Here is a 19,596-nt window from a genome sequence, read left to right as displayed (position 1 = left end):
CCCAGGCAGGTGTGCCTTTCTTGCTAAGTACATAGGCACCAGGCCTATGCAGATATTAGCAAAAACGACAACATTCTGGAAAGCAACCATCCTTGAGCAAGGATGAAAGACAAGCTCTTCCTTAGATGTTGAGATGGTTTATCCAGCTCCAGCCACACTCCTCCCTCAGTCTCCCATAAAACCTAAATGTGCTCATTTGAAATATGCCTGCCCAGGGCTAACATAGCCTATGCTAGACTCACACGGGTGCCAAGATCTACAGAGCTGGCATAAAAAATATCACAGAAAATCTTCCTAACATCTCTGTGTTGTCAGGATCTTAACCTCTGGATCAGAGTGCCACAGATAAGCTCTGCTTCGTCCTTCAAGATTTAACGACCACTTCTACAAAGGGGTATGAATTGAACCATGGAACTCTTTCTGGCAGAATTACTATTTTCCATTGAAACCATAAATTCTAGAGTCTGGCTAACAAGATTTCATTTTCCACTTCTATCAACTGTCACACTCAACAGATGATCTTGAACTAGTCACTTTCCCTGGGAAAACTCTACTTATATCAACATACAGTAGTTTCCACTGTACAGAGCTGCCAGTGAGAACCAATAGAGATCCCATGTAGGAAAGAGCCAGTAATTGTTTCTGTAAATGTAAATGTTAATGCCTGCTTCTGTGTATGACAGGAAGCCCCTAAAAGCTTTTAAATGGGGATAACGTATGATCAGACTTCTGTCAAAGCTTACTCTGGCAGCCATGGGACCACCAATCACGTCCTCCATGCAATCTGATCCCGAGAGAAAAGCATGCTCTTATAATCCTCTAGCCGGAGACTTTCTTGGGATTGTGTAAACAGGTGGACTCAAGAAGGGCAAACAGGCCCTGATACCCTGAAGCAGAGACGAAATAACATCGCAGGAATCCTGCTGGGTACTAGGCAGAGAAAGGGAGGTAAGTCTGGGGTGGGGGCAGACATATGATTTTCCTTTTATTTTTTTAACAGTTAAACATACACTCATCAGCACACATGCTCCCACTCGTGTCCTGCTGCCCAGGTGTACACAGAAGGGCAGGTTCACGTGGCAGCAAGATAAACACCATGTGTACTGGCAGGACATCAGACACCTGGAAGAGCCAAAGGTCCAGAGAGTCCAAAGGCAGGGCTGGAGCCAGGCACAGCCCCCCACCCCCCAGGGAAGATGAAGGAAGGCCTGGGAGGCTTCAAACCATCAGGCATTCACACCTCTCTGAGGCAGCCAGGAGCTCCTCATAGCTGCATGCTGGGCCAAGGTCACAAATCTGGCCCTACAAGTTGTGCACAGCCCACCCTGCATTTCAGGGTTCTTTTTACTTTTAATTAGTTCTTAGCATTTAATAAAAGGTCTCACCTAACACCCAGGTTTCCAGCTTCTTCAAGCAGCTCCAATGCCACTGGCCACACAGGCTACATCCACAAACTTTTGCCAGGATGCCACTACCTCTGTGTCCCCTCTAACCCTCACCAGGGCCCGAGTGTCACTGGCTTTCTCATTAAGCAAAGAATGGCAGTTTTCCTAGACTTGCGAGACTTGGGTCACTTAAACATCTGCCCTTTTTCCTATGGCTCTAGAATACAGAAGCCCTGGGATAAAGCCATCAAAGCAGAAACTGCCTCTTGGCTCAAAGATGACCTCCTTGGAATGCATGCCTGGCATTGGTGGGGCCCTAGATTTGATCCCTGGTACTTCTCTTGAGCACTTCTAGTCCTTAGCGAACCCCTAGCATCAGGGGGGAGTTCCTCTCCCTCTCTCTGAGCCCCCTCCCAAAGCAACCAAGCAAACAAAAATAACCACTGACTTCCAAGGTAATAGCCACATTAGACATGTGTGTGTGTGTGTGTGTCTGTGTTTATAGACATGTCTTAATTTTAACCCCAGATGGACTCTTGTCTGTGTTTTCTTAATTATAAATTCAAGGACTGGGTCAAGTCACCACTGCAAGGCAGTTTATGGGAAAACTGAAAACAAGAAGCTAAGTGACCTGCCCAAGGGTGTGTAGTAAAAGGAATGAGGACTGAAAGCCAAAGCTTGAACTACAAGTCCACTAACAAGTTCCTTCTATGAGGCTGGCAGTGGGGTCAGAATCAATCTACTTTACTAGCCAGTAAAACATAAGTATTAATAAATACATGATCTGCTTAAGAGGAAAGAGCTACACCAATTTACATATCTTTCTGTGATACTGGAGATTACCCAAGAGTTCTACATTTTTTTTTTTTGGGTCACACCTGGCAGCACTCAGGGTTACATATGAGATGGCAGGAATCGACCGAGGTCCATCTTGGGTTGGTCGGGTACAAGGCAAATGCCCTACTGCTGTGCTATAGCTCCAGCAATAGAGTTCTATTTTTAAAAGTAATCCTTATCCAAACAAAGGCAAAATATATCCTTCTGGTGGCAGCTCATTGATTCTAATCTCATTAACCATCATCTTCCTAATCTCTTAACCTAATCTTTCAGATTCCAAATCCTGATTCTCAAATGCAATCTGCAAAGCTAGTTATTTTTTTTGGGGGGGTGATCATACTCAGCAGTGCTCAGGGCTTATACCTGGAATGGCTCAGGGGGCCATATGTGGTGCAAGAAATCCAATTCAGGCTAGCCACGTGCAAGACAAGTACCCTATCCACTGTACTATTACTCCAGACCCAATACCTACCTTAATAAAACATGCCCAGTGCTCACTTCAGCAGCACATATACTAAAATTGGAATGATACAGAGAAGATTAGCATGGTCCCTGCACAAGGATGACACGCAAATTCATGAAGCGCTCCATATTTTTTGAAAAAAAGAAAAAAAAAAAAAAAAACAAATGCCCAATACCAGTAGGAATCCCTTATGGCAATCCTAACCAGCCCCAGTCTTTGGTGGGTATTTGGACAAGAGGATCTTTAAAAAATGTCAATTTCAGTTTTCTTTCTTTCTTTTTTTTTTTTTTTTTTGGTTTTTGGGCCACACCCGGTGATGCTCAGGGGTTACTCCTGGCTATGCGCTCAGAAGTCGCTCCTGGCTTGGGGGACCATATGGGACGCCGGGGGATCAAACCGCGGTCCGTCTCCTAGGCTAGCGCAGGTAAGGCAGGCACCTTACCTTTAGCGCCACCGCCCGGCCCCCAATTTCAGTTTTCTGACCTTTTTTTTTTTTTACATAGAAAAACTATCAGAAAAGCCTTTGATGGCACTCCCGGTAAAAAGGAGAAGTTCACTTCTTGGAAATTCAATAGCCATGATTGACCCTGCCTAACTGTCCTGAAAGCTGACAGATCAGTTAGAGCCATAGACCACACCCCACTTCTAGCTTATTTGCCAAAATCTGTAGGGAAAAGAGCTCCATGTACAAGATTGAAAACACACCTTAAGAACCAAAAGAACCTGGAGCTGGAGAGATAGTACAGCGGGTAAGGCACTTGCCTTGCAAATAGCCAACCTTGGTCGAATCTCTGGCATCCCATGTCATCCCCTGAGCACTGCCATGAGTGATTCCTGAGTGCAGAGCAGGAGTAACCACTTTACTGAGTAACCACTAACCACTGGGTGTGTCCCCCCAAAAAAGGGAAAAAAAAAAAAAAGAATCAAACCAACTCTGACCTAGGTTTGAAAACCAGTTTTGCCACTTACAATCTATGCCTTCGTCAGCAAGCTGCTAAATTTCTTGGTGTTCTAATTGTACAAAAAGGGTGCCAATACCTCTGAGAGAGCTGGGAGAAGATACCGTATGGTAGAGATCCAAAAAAGTTTAGTTTTCTTCCTTTCCTAGTCTTGGAAACCTATTACCCGACTGTTTACATGATGCCCATCAGCTGCCTTGACTGGTTTCCTCAAGAAGGCGGCTGGGCTAACCTGGAAAGGGCTGTGTGGGCTCAAGGAGGGAATGTCCCTGAAGTTGAGCAAGCCTGGCCCCATTCCAGGGCACTGGGAGAAGACAGCCCTCGCCCTGCAGCACTCTCCCCATCCCTGGGCTGTCAATGTTCCTTTTGTACAACACAGAAACTGTCTTCAAATCTGACAGCTGCCACCTGCACAAATAATCCAGGGATGTAATTTTGTAACTGAATCCAAGCCCTGAAAGCTGAAAAGTTTGAAGTCCAAAATAATTCCTTTGACCTCCTGCCTAAACGCTCACTAATCACTTTTTAATTCAGAGTTTATTTCCTCTCTCTGGGCTGTCCTGAGAGGCTACATTTTCCTTTGCAGAAGCATCCAGGGAGTGCGTGGTATTACAAAGCTCCTGACTCAAGTGTAAGTCAAACATCTTTCCCAGACATCTGAGGCCTGCTCCAGGCTCCACCAAGGAGTTTTCCGAACTACACTGGGTGGGCAAGAGAAGCTAAAAACAAAGAGGTACCTGGGAAAAGGAAATGCCTCACGGGAGAGGATTTTAGCCTATCGAAATTAATAAGTTGTATCCCCCACCTTCTAAGAAGATGCTTAAAGTAAGAACCACTACTCATGCTGTAACATGAGAGGACCTCCCAGAGGGCCATTCCCCCAAAGTCTAAAGAGCACCGGACCCCTTTAGCACCAGACTTGCCAGCATGAAAATGTGGAACATCAGCTTCCTAACTAACCCACAAAATGCACTGCAGAGACTTGCAGCTATCACTGGAACTGGAATGCAACAATATAGGTAAGGCTATACCTAAAAATAAAAAAAAATAAAAAAAGAAATCCAGAACAGAAAAGCTTTCACCCAAAAAAGTTAAGGATAAGTGCAGTATTCTACTTACAAGCCCTATTCACAGTGATCCAAATATTAAAAAATTAAAATAAGAAAAGTACCTCGATTCCTTAAACATAGATACTACAAAGATGTTAAAGGAGTGATTCAATTCCAAAAACTATCTCACTTGGAGAGACAGTACTTCTAATTTAATCATCACTAGGAGGGTGAAGCTGAGAGTTTGAATCATTCTTTTTTTGATCTGTCACCTGTAAGTAATGAAAATTCATAGTCTGATCTGTATAACCACAGAATCCTGAAGAGTAACATAATTTGAAGATGGGCTTTAGCTTTAGTGAAAAACCGCTTTCATCCAATAAGAAGGAAATACAAGCATTTTGGGAACATAAGTCAAATTTCTTTTGCCAACATGCCCTTAAGACTTAATTATTAGCTAACAATAATGGATGAGTAACTTGTGGAGCTGGAGAGTTAGTTCAACAAGCTAGAGTTCATGCTTTGGTTCCATTCCTGCACCATATGTCCCCAAACAAAGACAAGAAAGAACTGAGCACAGCAAGTCGAAAGTAATTCGTAAGTACCATCAAGTCTGATGCAAAAAGTTAAATAGATAAATAAATAAAAATAAAGCAAAAGAGGTTTGAGAGATCATAGAAGTTAAGGCACTTTCTCTTCATGCAGTCAACTCAGATTGGATCAGGGGTACCACATACAATCTTGGTTCTGTCAAGGAAGAGGGTCTCAGGGTATTGGCAAAATGGTGTTATAGATTGAAGGCAAATGAGAATGAACATTCGCTTCCACTGCCAACTGGATAAAATCCTAGTTACTTAGACCTGGGTCTTATATCTTCATCCCAGTCATCCTAGAAAAATAAGCAGGTGACATCCTAGTTTGCAAAGGTCGAGGGAAACAAGATCAGAAATGGAGAAACAGAGAGGGACTGGCAAGTCCTGCATTAAAAGGTACTTCCCATCCTTGGGCTGCTCTCTCAATGCTCTGGCAACCCTGTCCCTTTGTCCACAGACAGGCATTCCCATGAATCAAGGAGAGAGGACTGTTGCTAGTCAGTAGGTGCTGTGTGTTTTGCTCTCCGCAGCACCCTATTGTTCTAAAGAGAAGCTCTTTGGCCAGAAGACTCCAGGAAGGCTCCACTGCTCTTGGGATGAATTTTCCAGCTGTTGGAAGAAAAAGGCAGTTCCCAGGATATGTCCTCAATGGATCTAAAAACCCTTCTTCCTTGCAAAGCAACCAGGAGCCAACTTCTCTGGGGAATGGAATTTTAGAGTTCTTTCAAGTAAAATCATGAAAAAAACAAAACAAAACAAAACCTCCCCACTTGCCCTTTCCAGTCCTTCCAAATGTGTGAATCAGAGAATAGGATTAGGAGAGAGTGCTGAAGAGGTGTGTGTGTGTGTGGGGGAGAGAGAGAGAGAGAGAGAGAGAGAGAGAGAGAGAGAGAGAGAGAGAGAGAGAGAGAGAGAGAGAGAGAGAGAGAGAGTGTGTGTGTGTGTGTGGTTAGGTCTTCTAGCAGCCCACTGCCCTCTTGTGACCTTGCCAGGCTGACCTCTCCTCAGCAGGAAGTTACAAAGCCAGGTCTGCTCCCACTGCTGGGTTGCATATCCTCACCACCCCCTCCAATCTCACATACACACACTTGTAGAAAGGGCTAAATGCCAGCTAACATTATTCTCTTCACCATGGCATTGCCACAAGAGCTGCCTGGTATGTTTGCCTGAAAAAGGAAGGTTTTCATGGCAAGCCTACCCTTTGTGAAAATGAGGTTGGAAAGAAATGGAAGGATTTCATTTTCAAAGTACAGCTAATGGGGCGGACAAAGAGATGTTCAAAGGCGGTATTCAGAGACTAAAGAATGCACACATGGCAGCCCCAGCAACACAGGCTTCTGCATCCTCTTCTGAAGCCACCATGTCCAGCACCTATCTCTCTGCAGTGTGTCTCTGTAACTTCTGAGCAGAGATCCTCAGTGCCCTTGAAGAAAAGAAGCACACTGGCAACTTGTATAATCCAGGATGAAGCAGGTGTCAGAATGAAGCATTGACAGAAGCAGCTTTTCAGCCCATATCCATCCAAGAAGCAGGACAAAGGCAAGAGAGTTTGGGGGCTTTGAGTTTTGAATTTTGGATTTTGCTCAGGTTCTATACTCAGGAATCACTCCTGGTAGTGCTTGGGGGATTTGGAATAGCAGGGATTGAACCTGGTTTGGGTGTGTGCAAAGCCAACTTCATACCTGTTATGCTACCTCTCTAGACTTAAATGCAAAATAGTTTTGCAATTGAAGTGAGGTGAACATTTAAGTGCCCAGCCCCTAAGAAGAATGTCTGTCCTCTCTGTGGGTGTGGCTCTGTGACCAGGCTCAGCCATTCTTAGGACCTCAGCATCCCCATTGACCAAATACTTCATGGGGTAGATAGAAGACAGCCTTCGGCATAGAGGGTTTCTCAAAATGCTGGGTTTGATGGGCTCAAACACAGACAGCCCTTCAAATATTTCTTCCTCCCCACAACAGTACACAGGGAAGGACTGCAGGTGCCTAAGACTTGGATGATTTCCCTGAAAAACCATGGGTCCTATCCTGCTACCACGCTCCAATGGGAACAAAACCTGCTACGTGGTCTCCTGTGTGTCGGTCAAGCCAACAGAATAGATCTCAGGGAATTAATTATTCAATACACTCGCCCTTCACAAATCCCATCCAAAGGAATGGTTTGATGCCTTTCAGTACACTGACTATTCAAAATACTGAAAGACAGGGGGCACTTCAAAAGCCTCACAAAAAAACCCAGGCCTGGGCTTGGCAGGAGTTCCGCAGCCACTGGGTCTTTCTGTGTGTGGTTTATAATAACATGCAAACCTGATGCCAAGTCCTAATCTATTAAGGGACTGCCAATTAGCAGGAGGCTTAGAGCTGCAGGTTTGAGAACTGGGGAGCAGGTCTAATTAGGCTTGCGAATCATTTCTTTCCTTGGTCCCTCTCAATCTGACACCACGTATATGAGCCAACTGTTCCCCCAGTTGCTATATTTCTGTGCACACTATTGCTAAGTGTTTGTTCAAAGATTCCAGGCCTGACAGTTGGTGCTTATGTTATGTTTCTTTCTCTAAGTGGGATACAGAGACCTGAACAACATTATCTCTGAATAGTGATTTTCAGATTTTCCCCTTCAAAGTCATCAGGAGAAATTATTTTTTTTAATTGAGTGGTGGTTTAAATGGTGGTGGTGTTGGTGGTGGTGGTATGGTGGTGGATGGTGGCGGGTTATCATCAGGAGAATTTATTTAAATATTTTCCAGTCAAGAAAGCACAAGGCACCGGCTGCTGCTGAGGACACCACTGGAGTGTTACCCTTAGAAGAGAAAATGATGCTTCTATGTGGAGTACATGAATACAGCCACCCCATTCCCATTTGATATCCTCTGCTCTGTTACCCTTCCTGTGGAAGCTGGACATGATATCTAATAAATAAGCAATGGGTTAGAGCCCAGGAAAATACACATTCCAGGAACTTCCCATCCGGGTGAAATTCACAAGGTTAACAAGTCCTTCTAGTGATTTTAGGCTTAGGTAAATTTGGAATCATTGCTCTAAATAGATAGATAGTTCTCTCCCTTCCTCCCTCCCTTCCTTCCTTCTTGCTACAGATCAAACTCAGGACCTCACATATGCAAAGCAAGTATTTTACTGCTAAGCTATAGACCCTGGGCCTAACAATTTCACTTTTGAATGCAAGAATGTTTTAAGAAACGGACACCTAATATACTTAAGATGACATTTACAGGTACCAAAGAGATTTTTAATCTGCAGCCATTATCAAAAGTATCAAAAGGTATTCAGAGTACCTATCAGATGCTACGGATGGGGAAGCCAAAATTCCTGCCTGTATAGTGGGAGGCATTCAGCAAAGTTAAAAAGAAAGCTAGCATCTCATCTCCTCTGTGGCATGACTCACACCTTCAGGCTTAGTTTCTATTGGACAGCTGACTGTCCAATCACCTAATCTTGCCTGGGCCACATCAAAACAGAGTCCGAATACTTTCAGATGGAAAAGGCCAGAGGCTTCTCCTTACAAAAGATGAAAGCCTAAGAAACATTTCAAGAAACAAATAGACAAAAGCACTGCAGACAAAAGCAAGGTAAGAACTTCAAATAAGGAGACTGTCCATTTTTGCTTCAGAAGAACCTTAATCTGGGAAAGTCCAGTCTCTCTCCTCACACAATACCACCCCCTAATCCTAAAGAGAACTTTGGGCTTTTCTGCTAGCTAGATCTTCCATGAAGCATCTTTGCATCTAATTTTTCTAATTTTTTTTCTTCATCCCCAGAAAGAATATATGACATAATCCTATCTCTTATCCTAAGAAGGGTAGCCCTCTTCCAGCTACTTAGACCTTGTTGTTTTCCTGAAGTGTGCATGGATTCTGAGGACCTGAGGGCATCTGATGGGGAGACCACAAAAACAATCCATGTTAGAGGTGTTTTCAGCTGTGGGAAACCGCCCAGACACTCCTGGAGGGCCGGCAGTGTTTATTTGCGTTGCGCTGTCCAGGACTGGTTGCGGCGTCACTCCTGTGGGAGGTCTTAGCACATCTCGGAGGGCTTCTCCTTAGGGCCTGTCACCCCTCAATGAGCAGGGGCCTTTGGTGACAAATCCCATCTTCATCTTCTCTGTGGTCACAGAGAGACCTTCCTGCAGCACAGCTCAGCACAGCTGCAGACTCCTGGGGTCTCTGTTCCTTTTACACCATGTGGTGACTAAAGAAAACCAGTCTTTGCTGACTCAGAAGTCAGTCTTGTTTGAAAGCCACATACATCTGTCACCATGGTTAGCTCCTTGGAGCCAGTATTCCAGAATTTTCTAAGGTAGATTCTTCTAGGACTTGCACCCATGAAACTCAGCATGGGATGAAGTGGAGCTACTATCCTCCAGGGAAGGTCTGTGATGCTCAAACCCCAGAGAGATCGTATAGTGGGTATAGAGCAGGCCTTGGAAGCTAGCTCAGGTTCAGTCCCTGGCATTCCATATTGTCCCCCAAACACGATCAGAATGATTCCTGAGCACAATGCCAGGAGTAAGCCTTGAGCACCTCTGGTGTGACTCCCCCAAAGAAACAAGAAGAATGAGACCACTTGAGCCATTGAATTGAGAATGGTTTAGATCTTCAGGAAATTGAAAATATTCTGATTGTTTTTAAAACAGTAAAACAGTTCTGATAAAGCATCTTGTGCTGTCCTTAACCTTATAATCATGCTTAAGGAACATGGTCACACACATTTCAATGGTCAAACTCAGTTAAATTTAGCAGATCATAACCGTCAAACATTGTTTCATACTAATCAAAATCAGATCAAGGAAGAATTTTTTTTTCTAGAAGGTATTTTCTATTCAAGGGTCAAAAACAGGATGCGATGGAAACATTCTTTCAGAGTCACCCTAAGCCTAAATGCAAACCTTTAGCCACTTGGCTTGGACCTCAATTTCCTGACATATAAATGGCAGGGTGGGGGTACAGGTTGACTTGTATTCCCCCTTCACATGTTGACACTCTTACTTCATAGGCCCTATGGGAGGGAGGATCTTCACCAACATGGGAGAAAATTAAGTTATCTGTTGGACCCTTTTTATATGACAGGTGGCCTCCTTCATGAAAAGTCCTTGGTAAAAGGGCTGGGATCAGCCAAGTTGGTAGAACACATGTGCATATGTGAGAGACACTGATTTGATCCTCAGCACCTCATATAAGAGGAGGGAAGGACTGCATTCACACAGAGAATGCACACAAACCCTACCAGAGGAAGTCCAGCATGGAAAAAGAGGCAGTGAAAGAAGCACCTTGCACTATTGATCCCTACTGCTCCAGAGCCACGAGAAAATTCCATTGTCACCTGCTGTGTCTCTGGTCCTTTGTGACAGCAATATGAGTAAGCAGGGAGCAATGGTACCTACCCCCAAGAGTTTGAATTTGGGGCTGCAGAGCAAAGGAGAGAGAAAGGGAAAGAGAAGTCTGGCTGCCCATGAGTAACTATAACTCAAAAAAATACAACATGGATAAAATAATGATAAAATAAGTTTAATTACAAAAACTAGACAATTATATGTCTGTGTGTATCTAAATACAAAAGAAAATCAAATAGACATAACTAAAATAAAACATATCCTTGGGGGCCAGACTGATAGCACAGTACATTTGCCTTGCACATAGCCAACCCGGACTTGATCTCCAATATCCTATATGGACCTCTGAGCCTGCCAGGAGCAACTTTTAAGCACAGAGCCAGGAGTAACCCTTGAGTGCTGCTGGGTGTGGCCACAAAACAAACAAAATTAAAAATAAATCTATGAAGATAAAACAAGTTTACCCTTTAGAACAGAAAGGCTAAAACCATCGAAAGGACTTGGGAGATTTCCTGTTTTGTTCATTTTTACTGAACAGCTTCTGTGTATCAGGCACTGAGTGAAAGATGAGGAACATAGACTCAGCCTAGGTTTTATTTTTTATACCTCTCAAAATTTACATAGAGTTACAGCAATATTTTCTCTCCAAGCTTTAATCTACCATATAAGCCTTCAAAGGGGGAAATAAAACTTGGTGAGATTGGTCCCAAACACCTAGAAATAAACAATTTTTTTTCTAAGTGCTACTGTTCAATAAACCAAGCAACCCAAACCCAAGCAACTCCAGTGATTAGACATAGCTGTTCAAATCTCCATTTGCCCGCTCCAAAGAGGGGAAAATCAGGCTGGAGAGATAGCACAAATAGGGCATTTGCCTTGCAAGCAGCAGATCCAGGATGGACTGTGGTTTGAATCCCAGCATCCCATGTGGTCCCTCGTGCCTGCCAGAAGGAATTTCTGAGCATAGAGGTAGGAGTGACGTGCTGCTGGGTGTGGCCCAAAAACAAACAAACAAACAAAAAACCAAAGGGGAAAATCATGCCTCCAGATGTTAGAGCAACCCACTGGCATTTTCAAAGTCCTGAGTCTTGTTTGCATTTGCTGAACAAGTACATGTGTCAAAGGACTGCAAAGCAACAATGCACTGCCCCTGAGATCTAATACTCTGAGATTTTGACTCTCCTAAGACACAGCATGAACAGTGCTGAGGACATCCAGGACGGACACGGTACATATACTTAACATCATTGATTTATAGAAAGGCCCCAGGTGGCCTCCCATTTATGGGCCCTGTCTGTTCCAGAATTGACTCAAGACATGATGGGTTCACAAGGGTAAATTCTATTGATCATGGAAGTTTTGCCAATAGTTGAACTTCAGGTACCAAAAAATAAGAGCAAGGAAGATGATGAGCAAGGAATGCATCAACATTTAAATTATTTTTTTCTCCTTGTAGTCTCCTCCCATGTGGAAAACCTTTATTAAACTGACCCTGCTGGATGCCTTCTGTGCACCCATCTGTTGTGGCTTAGATTACCCCTGAAAATGAGAAAGAAGTTTCCCTGTAGGGAAGGTTGTATCTAAATTTTGCTTTGGCAGATTTACATGTCTATTTGATTGCATGGGAAAAGAATAGTAAGAAAGTTTTCTTTATTTCTTTATAATGTTTTTAATTTTTTACATTTTGATCACCTAGATTCTGAGCTCCTTGAATAGGAAACTTTGTTAAAAAAAAAAAATTTCTAGGGGGCCCGGAGTGATAGTGCAGTGGTAAGGTAATTGTTTGCCTTGCATGCAGCCAACACAGGATAGACCCTGGTTCAAATCCTGGCATTCCATATGGTCTCCTGAGCCTGCCAGAAGTGACTTCTGAGCAAAGAGCCAGGAGTAACCCCTGAGCAGCACTGGGGTTTTTTGACTCAAAAATTAAAACAAAACAAAACAAAATCCTAGTTACATCAACCTAGCCTATAACAGGTACTCAATATATGCCACATGTTTATGTGGGTGAATGGAAAATGACTTCCTTTGGTTCTTGAAAAAAATTTACTGGTCTTGGGCCAGGAGATAGATAGTTCAAATGGTTGAAACATGTGCTTTGCATGTGGTAGCCCTGGGTTTGATTCCTGGCACCACATGGTCCCTTGAGCACTGTTGGGTGTGACCAAAAAAAAAAAAAAAAAAACAATAAAAACTAACACAGCAAACCAATTTCAAATTAAACAGCCTTGCTAGAATGTATTGTCTATTCGGAGATTCATAGACTGCTTCCTTTCCCACCCAAAGACATATCATGTCGTTAAGTCCACAGTTTGGAGCTGTGCTGATTAAGTTGACAGAGGAAAGATAGCCTCTGAAACCAACTTTCGAGGGTTTGGAAATAAACTCTCACTGTATGGAGAAACTTTATACTTCCTCCATCCATCTCCCAGGCCCTCCTCTCCCCGGCAAGTCCCAGGGCGCTTTTCCAAGCCCACATAGCTCTGTGCTGAAGCCAGAGCCCAGTTTCCTGCCTCAAAAGACCCTTTGTTTGGGTTCTCTTTCCAAATCAGCGTATCCTGAGCTTGAACCCTCTTGCTTTTGAGAACTCTGATGCCTTGGCAGCAGAAGGCTTTGCCAGCAGGTTTGTGGTCCTAACAACTTTCAAAAACCTCAATGTGAGGGCATGTCTTTAGCTAAGAAACTCTTTGCATGGGAGGGGGGAGAAGGAGTATTATTTTAAGAGTTGCAAAAACAACTCCAAATTGACTCTTTAGTCTTTAATTGCTACCAGAAGACTGAGAACTTCTTGTTCTCGTGTATTTAATTAAGATGATAGTTTTAATCAGCTTTAAATGATATTGGTTAATATGCTCTGCTCAATCTCGCAGGCGAATTGGGCTTGGGAACACTGCAATGCATTAAGGACAAATTTCCAGCGAGTTCTCTCCCAATGGGAAAACACCTTTCTGCAAAGCACGGGAGAAGGTGGGTGCACGTACCAGCTGCCACCTGCATCTCTGGAAAGACTCCAGGGCTCCTTCCCCAACATCACATCAATGACACCCCCTTCCTACTGCGTGCATATGTGTTCTCTAAACCCAGGAACACTCTCACACATTCAGAAGTTTGCTCTCTTTCTAGGAGAGATACTAGTTTCTCAATTTCACAAATGTTTTGGGAGAAAGAATAGATGAATGTGGCTGTGTGGACTTTCTGCCAAGCATCTTCTATCCTCAGGGCAACCTGAATTATTATTAAGAATTATTGTCTCCATTTTTATAGATGTGGAAACTGAAGTTGTGGGCCTATCACCCCTGTCTCACTGGCAAACTAGCAATTAGATAGTTCTGGGCTGGCTCAAGGCGAGCCACACACCTTGAGCCCAGAATTATCTAATCCCCAAACATCTCTTCTTTCTGTTCTTCCACTTTAGGTCTTGAACTTTACGACCCTGAATTAAACTGGAGGGGCCTTGGTGGTGAACCTCTTCATTTTCTCCTCTTATGTTGAAACCCTGTGGCGCGATTCAGCAATTCCACACAGTCAAGGCCTTTAATTATAAAGCATTGTCCCAAGGGTGGAGTTTTCTTATATTTGATGACCTCAACAAATATCCAAGAGCATCTCCCTCAACTGTTCCATTATTTGGGTAAGGAAAGGTCAATGATGTGTTTAAATCTCTTGACTAGTGTCAGAGCTGAAATGAAGATGAAAGCACAAGTTGGACTATGAAAGAGATGATGGGGTTAGCAGAAACCTGTCTGCAGAACAGACACTCTCCCAGAAGCAGAGCAGGCTGAGTATATCATAGGGGAAGATATGTGATCAAAGGCCAGAGACACCAATATGAAAAGTGGATGGATGTCCATAAGAATACCTTTGAGCTCAATATAAAAGGCAGAAGCTACAAACTAGTCTTAGCAGATAGCTTCAGGCAAAGCAATTTGAGGACAGTAAGAGGGGATTGTTCCTTTGAACACTTTCATATTCTTAAAATTTTTCCCCCACATTTGAATCTAACAATGTATTACTTATGCTCTGGTTTAATCTATTAAGGAATAACATGCTTTCAGCAGTCCTAATACCCGGGGTCATATATGATTTGCAGAATAACCAAATTCAAAACAGAAAGGGATGCCTTAACAGGTGGTATTGATTGGCTGGACTTGTACTTGCCCAAGGTAAGGATTCCATTTTCCCTGAATCTCACCCATTTCCTAATAAAGCTTCTCTGAGCCTTATTTTCCCATCTACAAATTGGGCAAAACTTTTTTTTATGTCTTTCTGGGCAAAACTTTTGAGGCCCTCTCCAGCTCTGGGACTCTGAGGTTATTCTGGATGTTGGCTCTGCTCCAACCTACAGTTTGAGGAACTATTGGGAAGCAGTACTTTTTGGAAGGAAATAGCATTGTTTTAACTTACTAGTCCTAAATACTTTGACCTGTAGGACCCCCAGTTCAAATTTTTCCCCCCTGTTGCATCTCTAGAATTCTGCCTGCCCAACATCTGTTTCAGAAGACTCATAAGCAGGAATCACATCTGACTTATGCCAAATCTCCAGCACCAAGCACAGTACCTGGTATATTTGAGATGCCCAATAAATGCAGGTTGGAATGACTCATCATCACTGTTTATTCAGGAGCTTTAATTATAAAACTGATTATATTATTATCATTAATGCCAATAATTACTAGCACCGTGCCAAATACAGCTGGTGCTGAGTTAAAATTATAGGAAGGTAGATCTTAGATTAATGTAACCTTCTGAACAATTAGAACTGCCTCCAAGGAAGAAACGCACCATGGCTGAAAGGATGAAGCAGAGGCCAAATACTAAGGAACTAAGAAAAAAGATTTTGATCATCTGGAAGGGGATGGGAGGGAGGAGATTGAAGAAGTGGTCTTGAATTCTCCAGTTGGTCATAAGATACATAGGCCACTTAACGCCCCCATACCTCCACTTTATCATCTGTAATATGGGAGTAATTAATATACCCATTCCCTGAGGATACCATAAGGACAGAGCAAGGCAAGGGAACATCAGAAACATCACAGGAGTTTTTATCGGTAGTTCTGTCTCTTAGGAATCAGGCCTTTTTGTATTACACCCCCAACCCCAATATTGCAAAGCAAGATGAACCCGGATAAATATCTTTGGAGGCAATACCTACATGCCACAAATCCAGATTGGTGTTTTCCCAAAAGAAGAGAACAATGGCCAAATCATTTCACAATTCAGTGATAAAAGTGACACGCATAGCAGCCAATCCCAGAAAAAAGGACGAAGGGGAAAAATCCTTTCCACCTCAGCAGTGTGAGCTACAGGAAGGGCAGATTTCAAAGGATGTGTCCCCACTGCACTACAGGCTTGAGAATCCATCCTAGGAGATGTCACTGCTGTTTCATTTCACACAGGTGGCAACAGTCACAAAGAATTGTTCACAGACCATGTGATCTAGTGAGTTAGCTAGTAATAAAGTTAAAATATGAGCCCAGATTCCTCTACTCCTCACTTAGGAAACTTTCCAAAGAAGAGTCTATTCTCCTGACTTAAAGCTCTGCAGGTGAAGATGAGAACAATCATGTCTTCTAAATGTATTCCTAGATCTCAGAAAAGTTTCATTTTGGGACCATACCCAGGATCCTTCAGGGGTTATTCCTAGATTTGACTCAGGAATCACTCCTGGCAGGCTCATATGGGATGCCAGGGATGGAACCTGGGTGTGTGGCAAAGGCTCTCCCTACTCTGCTATAGCTCTGGCCCCAAACTACATCTTTTCTTAATCAAAGCTATCCTGGAGCTGGGACAATGGCTCAAAAGGCTGGCGTAAATGCTTTGCCTATAGCACAATCCTAGAAGTAGGTCCTGGGCCATCAGGTCTGACCCCCAAACAAAACAAAAAGATTAAAATAGATGCACTCAAACTTGGCACAAATGCAAGTGATTAATAAATTTTAAAATATTCAATGAAACATTGACTTAAAATGCCTAGCAGCTCTTTGAGTCAGTGATGTTCTCACCACTTCTCTTGGGTTAGTTCATACTTTATTATGAACTGCTACAAACTCCAGCATGCAAAAGATTTTTTTCCATTTCGTCACACTGACTTGCAGACAGTATTAATAAGCACTCAGTGTATAGCTTGATAATTATGCTTAATAATAATTTTGCTATTTATGGAAAGAGATATGGTACCTTCAGGAGGCTAAGTGCATTGGCACCAAGAGTACTATTTTTCTCGGTCTTTCTAGTATTTTCTTTTGTTTTATTTGTTTGGTTTTGGGGTCACACTCAGTGGCACTCAGGGGATACTCATGGCTGTATGCTCAGAAATCACTTTTGGCAGGCTCTGGGGACCATATAGAATGGCTGGGAATCGAACCACCATCTGTCCTGGGTTGGATGCATGCAAGGCAAAAGCCCTACCGCTGTGCTATCTATCAGATCCCCCTTTCTAGTATTTTCTTTTTGTTTGTTTGTTTTTGGTTTTTGGGCCACACCTGGTAACGCTCAGGGGTTACTCCTGGCTATGTGCTCAGAAGTTGCTCCTGGCTTGGGGGACCATATGGGACACCGGGGGGATCGAACTGCGGTCCGTCCAAGGCTAGCGCAGGCAAGGCAGGCAAGGCAGGCACCTTACCTTTAGCGCCACCACCCGGCCCCCCTTTCTAGTATTTTCTAAAATAACTTTTTATTGACATTTCCATAACAACTACATATTAGTCATCAACTGTTCAAGTGGAAAATACAAATCTGTAAAACACACCAAAGTCTTTGCCCAGAGGTCAGCACAAAGGGCAATGGGGCCCAAAAAATCATTAATTCTTCCCAAAAGAAATCAAAAAAGGCTTCAAGGAGGATGTGGCACTTGAAGGAAGTTCCAAGTGATAAGTAGCACATACTAAGCAAAAAGAAGGAATGACGTTATAAGGAAGAGCCTGACATCCTCACCTAATAGAGATGGAATGCAAAAGCACATGGAGCAATAAAGGGGTGTGTGGGAGCCCAATCTGAAGGGTCTTTACATGGCTAAGAAATGTATTTAGTAGCCAATGAGGGTCCACAAAAACCCTGCTCACAAGACCCACAGAAGAGACACACAGAAGCAAAATTGTCATCTTGAGAAATATTCCAGTGTTCCTCTTGTATAAAAGAAATACTGGAGGAGAGGTTATTCTGTTGAAATAAAACCTAGGGGCCAAAAAACAAACAAACAAAAAAAATCTAGGGGTCAGAGTGACAGCATGGCGGTAGAGCATTTGCCTTGCACACAACCAACGTAGGACAGACCCAGGTTGAATCCCTGGAATCCCATATGGTCCCCTGAGCCTGCCGGAAGGGATTTCTGAGTGCAGAGCCAGGGGTAACTCCTGAGTGCCACCGGGTGCTGCCTCCTCCAGAAAACAAACAAACAAGCAAACAAAAACTAGACAGAAATGACCTCAGATCTCAGATCTATAATCCAGGTGCATGTATCTAAAGTGGCACTGACATAGGAGAAAACTGAGTCATCAGACATTATAAATCTCTGTCTTTATGGACACTCATTCTACATCTACGATTTTACAATTCCAAAGCCTTTTCCTCCATACATGGCTCATCAGACCGCTAGGCTCCTCCATAGCTCAATGAGCTAGCTAGCTGGGAATGAATCATCACTCGATTTTATCATTTCTTAAGTGGCAATGATTTGCCTGAGGGTCACCAAGCTAATAGAGCAAAGGGGGGAACAGGTCTCAGATCAGCAGCACCCAGATGCCTCACACACTGCACTTAATGATCAGCTCAAGACACCTGCTCATGTTTTCTCCATGGGCTGATTGGGCATCTATTTTCTCATCTTCTCACCTGGCCCTGGAGGGCAGGATCCATCCATCTCTTTAGTCTCTTACAGAGTGCTTTGTTTTTGTGTTCAATAGGTTAGACAGCTGACTCCCGGCAATGGTGTCATCTCTACTTTCTGAGAACGGAAATGGTCAATAGCCACAGATACAGTTTCACATTGGGCTTAAAGGCATTGTCACTGCCATTCATGGGGGGCTGGGGGATGGATGGGGTGGAGAATCAGCCCATGCATGCTTTGACTCCCAGGATCTGAGGTGTCCTTGCCAGCTAGCTGCTTTGCTACTCTGCATTCAAAGTGGGAAGGATCAGTACAAAATGAGCCTGCTCTAATTCCTCTCGCTTTTCTAGGGGTCTGTGTTTGTCAAAGCTTCTTGCCAGCACTGTCAGAAAAAGAAACGCCACAAAACTTCTTTTAGGAAGGAGGAGAGGGGGGGGGGGGAAAGACCTACTTTATGTCCTGGCTCTCATGCTAATGACTGCCATTCAAATTGCAACTGAATAGAAACCCTACAAAAGCCTGGGAAATACACAGAGCCTTTAGCAAAGCTTCACTCCGAAAGTTGCATTTCCCTGACTTTTTAACTCCTTTGGAGGAGACCGATAAGAAGAATTCACAATATAATCGGAGGTGGCTCTCCCTCGGCAGAAATGTCATTCCATTTCAGCGTGAAATTGGCCGAGAATCCTTCCCTTTTCTCGGGCCTTCAGATTTAGAGAGGCCCCTACAAACCTAAAGCTGAGATTGCTCTCTGACATATTTTCACTCCAAGCGGATGCCTGGTTCTTGCTCGCATCAGCTTCGTCCCCTGGAAGCTTAGTCAACCATCTCTGCTAGTAATTAACTAGTTGAAGTATTAATCCACTGTGCACCATTCACCAAAGAGTTGAGACGAGCATTCCTGACCAGCTTGCGAGAACAGTGACATGAATTCCAACCTCCTCCTCCTCCTCCTCCTACTAGATGCAGTTGTTGTGAAATTCAAGAAAGTTAATAATGCATCAGAGGCCCCTTACGTGCTGCCTGCCAGAGAAATCTTGAGTCAATTCAGGCTCTTCCCTTTGCAGCCTAGAGGTTTTGATTCTCATCTCACTACTCTCCTGGAATATGCCAAGAAATAGGGAGCACTAAAATAGATA

At 43.5% G+C, this 19,596-nt stretch overlaps 1 protein-coding gene and 1 non-coding gene across 2 annotated transcripts in view; one reads left to right on the top strand and one right to left on the bottom strand.

Moving 5' to 3' along the window:
• PLPP3 (phospholipid phosphatase 3) overlaps positions 1-19,596 on the bottom strand; it is an 85,136-nt gene that overhangs the window by 47,719 nt on the left and 17,821 nt on the right. The gene's annotated exons all lie outside the window — the stretch shown is intronic.
• On the top strand, positions 2,713-2,819 carry LOC126012894 (U6 spliceosomal RNA). The gene has a single exon (XR_007497240.1). It is a non-coding gene; the product is annotated as a U6 spliceosomal RNA (small nuclear RNA).

The sequence above is a fragment of the Suncus etruscus genome, chromosome 6, assembly GCF_024139225.1.
Source record: "Suncus etruscus isolate mSunEtr1 chromosome 6, mSunEtr1.pri.cur, whole genome shotgun sequence".
Lineage (NCBI taxonomy): Eukaryota > Metazoa > Chordata > Mammalia > Eulipotyphla > Soricidae > Suncus > Suncus etruscus.
This window is presented reverse-complemented; position numbering and strand designations above follow the sequence as displayed.